This window comes from Juglans regia, chromosome 1 (assembly GCF_001411555.2).
Source record: "Juglans regia cultivar Chandler chromosome 1, Walnut 2.0, whole genome shotgun sequence".
NCBI lineage: Eukaryota > Viridiplantae > Streptophyta > Magnoliopsida > Fagales > Juglandaceae > Juglans > Juglans regia.
In genome coordinates, this window is record NC_049901.1 from 13,947,220 (window position 1) to 13,953,219 (window position 6,000).

The following is a 6,000-nucleotide window of genomic DNA, read 5'->3' on the forward strand; positions in this document are numbered from 1 at the left end:
AAAAGCTAGTTCATTAAATCTAACATCCTTAGAAAAGTAAGTGCGACCCGTGGGAATATGGTGGCAAAGAAAACCTTGATGGTCTGGACTAAGACCAAGAAAAACACAAAGAATAGCCCGATAGGAAACTTTATGAGTGTTATATGGAGTAGTTAGAGGCCAACATGTAGATCCAAAAATCCAAAGAGAATTATAATTAGGAGTTTTGTTGTGAAGTAGCAGAAAATGTGAAGAGTGATTGAGAGAGGGAGAGAGTAAAATATTAATTAGATGAACGACATGAAGAAAAGCGTGGGCAAGAAGAGCTAAGCCGGAGTCAAAGATGTGACGGTGTTTTCTTTCAATAATGTCATTTTGAGTATGCATATGTGGACATGTTATGCGATATATAGTTTCACAAGATGATAGAAAATTTGAGAACTTTCGAAATTCACCACCCCAATCAGATTGGAATTGTTTAATTTTTATATTAAATTGAAGTTCAACTTGTGCCTTAAATTTGAGAAAGATATCAAATGCTTGAGACTTGGATTTTAAAAGGAAAAGCCATGTATATCGAGAAAAATCATCCATAAAGGCAGTGCAAAATCGAAAACCATCATTAGATACATGTGGTGAAGGACCCCAAAGATCCAAGAAAATAAGATCAAAAGGGGTGAAAGATTTATTTTTCCGTTTGCATGCTGGAAGCCTGTGGGACTTGGCCTTTGCGCATGCATCACAAAAGGGAGAAGAAGTGGAGCGATCATAGGACAGAGCATGTTGCTATAAAATGAAGCGCACAATCTTGATGGATAGATGGCCAAGACGGTTGTGCCAAAGTGGAATGGAAGAGAGTGTGCTGGATAATGCATGAGACTGTGTGGATGGAGATGAGAAATAGTAAAGGCCATTATGTGTGGTTCCGCAAAGTAGAGGCTTCCTCGATGTGCAATCCTTGACACATTGAATCAAAGAAAAATTCAAAGAAGAAATTATTGTCAAGACAAAATTAATGAACGGATATATGATTCTTTTTTAAAGAAGGAACACAAAATATTTTATTTAGACTATATGTAGAGGCAGGGGAATAAAAAGAGGCTGAACCAGAATGGGAGGGAGGCACATGAAATCCATCACCAACCTGCAATTGTTCTTCGCCATGGTATTCAATAGCTTGTAAATTCAGGTTGGCCAGGTCACTGGTGATGTGATTCATTATCGCGGTATTATCAGGGTACCAATTTGTATCTGAGAGATAGTTGGAGGAGGAAAAATTCATAGCGATTGGAGGAGCAGTAGTGTAGGTTTGATTGAACCTATAAACACATGTAAGGGTCGAATGGCCAAGGCGGTTGCACACTTGAAAAATTAGGTGAGGATCAATAGGAGATGAAAAACTAGTGCCAGTATTACATGAACGACCTTGAACACGATTTTAATTAGAGTGATTTCCACCACCATGCCCTCTAGAGAAATTTTGGCCCCTTCGATAAGAACCATGACCATGCTGAGTTGAGACGAGCTTTGTTGTAAAATGTGCGGAAGCTTCTGTGGTGGGAAAACTGGAGTTAAAATGGTGAGCCAAACGGGCCTCATGGGCCAGCAAATGCCCAAGTAGTTCGTCAAGAGCAATCGGTTCGAGTCTAGTAGTAACAGATGACACAAGAGCGTCATAATTGGACCCAAGGCCAGCAATGAGGTAAGGCACGAACTCAGTAGGTGGTAATGGGCATCTAGCAGCTACCATTATATCGGCTAAAGTTTTAGCTTGACCAAAATAAGTAGAAATTGAGTTGATTCCTTTCTTGAGTGATGCAAGCTACAATTGACTTTGCACTATACGAGCCTACGAGATTAAAGCATAAGTAGACTCGAGAGAAATACAAATAGCATGGGCAGGTTCATAAGCAACTACCTGAGTAATAAGAGACTCTAAGAAAGAAGAAATTAAAGCAGACATTACCAGCTGGCCTTGTTGAATCCATGTATCATACTCTGGATTCGGGTTGGAGTCATCAAGTTGTTGTTTCGGTGCTAGACAGGAACCGTCTACGTATTTGTAGAGACATTGGCCATGAAGGTATGGAACAAACTAGACCTTCCATAATAGATAGTTCTCTAGTGTGAGTTTTACTGAGATGATATGAGAGAGATTTGGTTGGGTCAAGAAGGGAGAAGAGGTTGAAGAAGGATTTGGTGAAGCAGCCATAGTGGACGTTAGTCCTTTGGTTGCTTTGATACAATGTCAGAGTAAAATATTTCTCATTGTATTTCTCTTATATGTTATGCTATACAATGGGTCCTTTATATATAGATTACAATAAAGAATATTCTACACGTAGCCAATGAGAATTTACAGTTTGTTATATGAGATGGTTAGAACATATTCGTTTGGTAGCTTTTAGAGTATTGTGGTTGTTTTTGTATTTGTCTTGCTCACTCTTTTGTGAGGGGTGTGAGCATTTTCCTGTGATCCCATTTCTCATGCTAGAAGGAATAGTAGATGGTGCCTTCACAGTCCATCCACTCCATCGAGCCCTAATTCGATTCTCACGATTCTATCCATAGGCGGCTTCGGATGCCAGATTTGACACCATTTCACTCAACCTCGGCGTGTTTCTAGGATCTTGACAGGGCCAGCTATGAGGCTTTTGGACGAACGGGAGCATCAGACACTACAAGAAATCTGGCCTTTTTCAGCAATTTTAAAATCGTCGCAAACAAAATCACTGCAAATAGATGTTATTTTCGGCGATTTTCAAGTTGCCGCTCAATTTCCTATGTGAAGTTGGGAAATGGAGGAGTATAATTTTGCCTTGACTTTTTGCCGCGACTTTTCCATCTTTAGCGGAGACTTTTTTCGCCGCAACAAATAATTTTGCACTGTAGCGTGTTAATTTTCCGTCGAAATGGAAAATCGCTATAATTAATGGATTTTGCGGTGAAAATTGTCGCCGTAACAAAATATGCTACAAGTAAAACTTATTAGCGGCGAATAAAAATCGCCGGAAATAGCACATAAAATTTAAATGCAGCGGGTTAGGTTTTTCTCTCATTTGTTTCCCTCGCCGAACTCTCCCCGCCCCCTGCCCCCCTCTCCCCACATTCTTCTCCTTCAAGCCTCCGCCATGCACAGCCGTCACTGACGACCCCACCACGCCACCGCCACCTCACCTCGACAGCCAACTCCTCCTTTTCCCCAAGCCCCCGCGCCGATCTCTTGCCTTTTTCCCAAATCTAGTCTCACCTCTCTCTCTTGGATTTCTCTATATCGCCGCCGCTGGGGGCGCCGTTCACCACCACCCACACCTCGGCGCCGTCGACAGTCCTCCGTTGGAGCCCCCTTCTCCTCCACGCCTAGCCGAGCAGCCCGAGGCCCTCCCTCTCTCCCTTGCTCTGTTTTTTGATTCTTTGATGTGTAGTTTTTTCGATTTTTGATGTGTAGTTTTTTCGATTTTTTTTTTTATTTTGTATGTTATTTGCTTATATGTTGTGGGTTTGCATGTTGGGAGTTTGGGTTGTGATCTCACTGTTTCGATTTGTTTCATCAAATTGAAAGAGTGAGATCAAAGTTTAAATTTGCTAGAAAAGATATTTAAATTTGATAGAGTGAGATCAAAGTTTGGGCATGAGAAGTAATTGATATTTGATTTGGGTTTTGCAGCTTGGAGGTTTTTTATCCTGTGGAGTTTGATAAGTGGGTTGAGAAGGCGATGGCACCTGCTATTGAACCCAGTTTGAAACTCTATGAAAAGGTTTTGGGTTCAGGATTCAAGGTTTTCTTGCTGACTGGGCGCAGTGAGAGGCAAAGGCAGATTACTGTTGGGAATTTGAATAATGCAGGATTTCAAAATTGGGACAAGCTCATATTGAGGTGAGGAGAAACGTTGTGCACACAAAAAAGCAAGTGGTTATGTTTGATAGGATGCAACAGCTATTGCTATATATAAACTGCCTGCTAAAATTATGATCCTAACCCATTGAATTTATTTGAAACTATACTATATATATAGCTATTGCTATATATAAACTGTATGTATATTAGGTTAAAGAAATTTCTATACATGCGTTTAAAGGATACATGCTAGGTGATCTGTGAAAAAAAAAATGATACCATTGCTTACAAGAACAGAGAATAAAATAAGTTTTCTTATTAACACTTGGGGGCTTTTGTTGCTTTTGCTGAGTGAACATAAGAAATCATTGTATTGAGCAGATTTGAGCTAATGGGATAACTAGAGCAATAATTTTACTTAGCATTAAAAAAACAGTTGCAATTCTAGCTAGCAGTTTATCTAGACCAAATGGGATATATACTGTACTTTTATTAGGCATAATGACCTTACCTAATTTGGACATAACAGTATGAAAACAGGGATGATGGATGAGGCCTATAATGACACTTTTCATTATGAGTTATTTGTGAATGTCATTATTTGTGAAAACAGGGATGATGGATGTTCATTGCAACTCTTTCTTCCCAATGTTTGTTTTGCTTTATGGTAACAACTCTTTTACTATGTGTGGGTGTATCCACAGTTTTAGATTCAACATCAATTAATGGCCCTTACTAATGTATTGTATTCATGGCAGTCATACATTACTTCCTTTTCATGGTGGCGGCTTCATACTACCATTATCTCAACTTTCTAAGTTATGATAGTAAGCTACATGGTTTGTCTTTTCCATTTGCTCCAATCCTTCTTTACTTTTTATTTCTTATGAGAAGGGAAGGGTTAGGGGACTAAATTCAGAATATCTGGGTTTAGATAACTTAGTATCATCACTGTTATGAACATGCTGTCATAGCACTGGTTCTTTTCTCAGTATTTAGTAATATCGAAATGAAATTTATTGGGCATGGCTACAAACAAGCCTTGTGGTTTCGATCCTCAAATTGGTACAGTTCTTGTGGAGTGAAAAGAAAATTTTGTTTTCTTATCCAAAAAAAGAATAGAAAACTTTGTCGTCTGACAAATGTAGTTGTGGTTTCCAACTACCTTTATTTTGTTATGAGAATTGATATGCACTTTGAATGCTCCTTACTGAGTGGGGATTGCTCATGTCTAGTATTTCAGAAGACAATGGTGAAGAGACACCATTGCAGGTCTGTTATCTTTCTTAAAACTCATATTTTGCACATTATGTTTACTTTTAAATCATTTACTTTAGGTACGCCTAAATGGGGTTGCAACTCTCATTGGTATAGTTGGACTTTGAGTAGCTATCTCTGTCTTGATTGTTTTTTTGGTCAGTAAATTAAACTTGGGGAAAGAGTACATGAAATCTTCTTATTCAACAAGCATTGGTGAGGAGCTTGAGGATGGCATGTTCGATGGTAATATTTTCATTCATATATAACTGTAGACAAGATTATAGTGCATTTGGAGTCAAATGGAATTCAAATCAAATTATTTTGTTTTCAAAATATTAGAAAGATGATAATATATTTGTAAAAAGAACATTACTTTTATAGAGAGGAGTCTGAATTGAGTTAGGTTGCCAAACTGGATAGGGTTGATGAAACATTTACTTCATGTGCTGGATATTTTGGGTCTTTCCTTTTCTTTTTCCTTAATTTTCTCAATGATAATACTGGCTTGTTGATTTGATGTTAACAGAATAACTTGTGTGGTTGGTACACTTGGAAATTAGAACTGTATAGGTTCATTTTCTTGTTTTTCTTTTAAACAACCATGAGATTTTAGAGATTGTCCATTTCTTTGACTGATTAAACTCAAAATCCACCTGCAAATTTTTTGGAGTTGGCATTGCAATTTGGAATGATCATGATGTTTGCTTGTGCATTCCCTCTCGCATTTACCTTTGCTGCTTTGGTATATAATGCTTTTTTAGTGGTACCCACACCATTTTTTCCCTTTTTAAGTTGGTTTTGGTTCTTAGTAAAGTGAGTGATTAAGTTCCATGCAACGCAGAACAACATTACAGAAATCAAAACTGATGCATTAAAGCTACTTACCATGTTTAAAAGGCCTATCCCTCGTGCTGCCACCACAA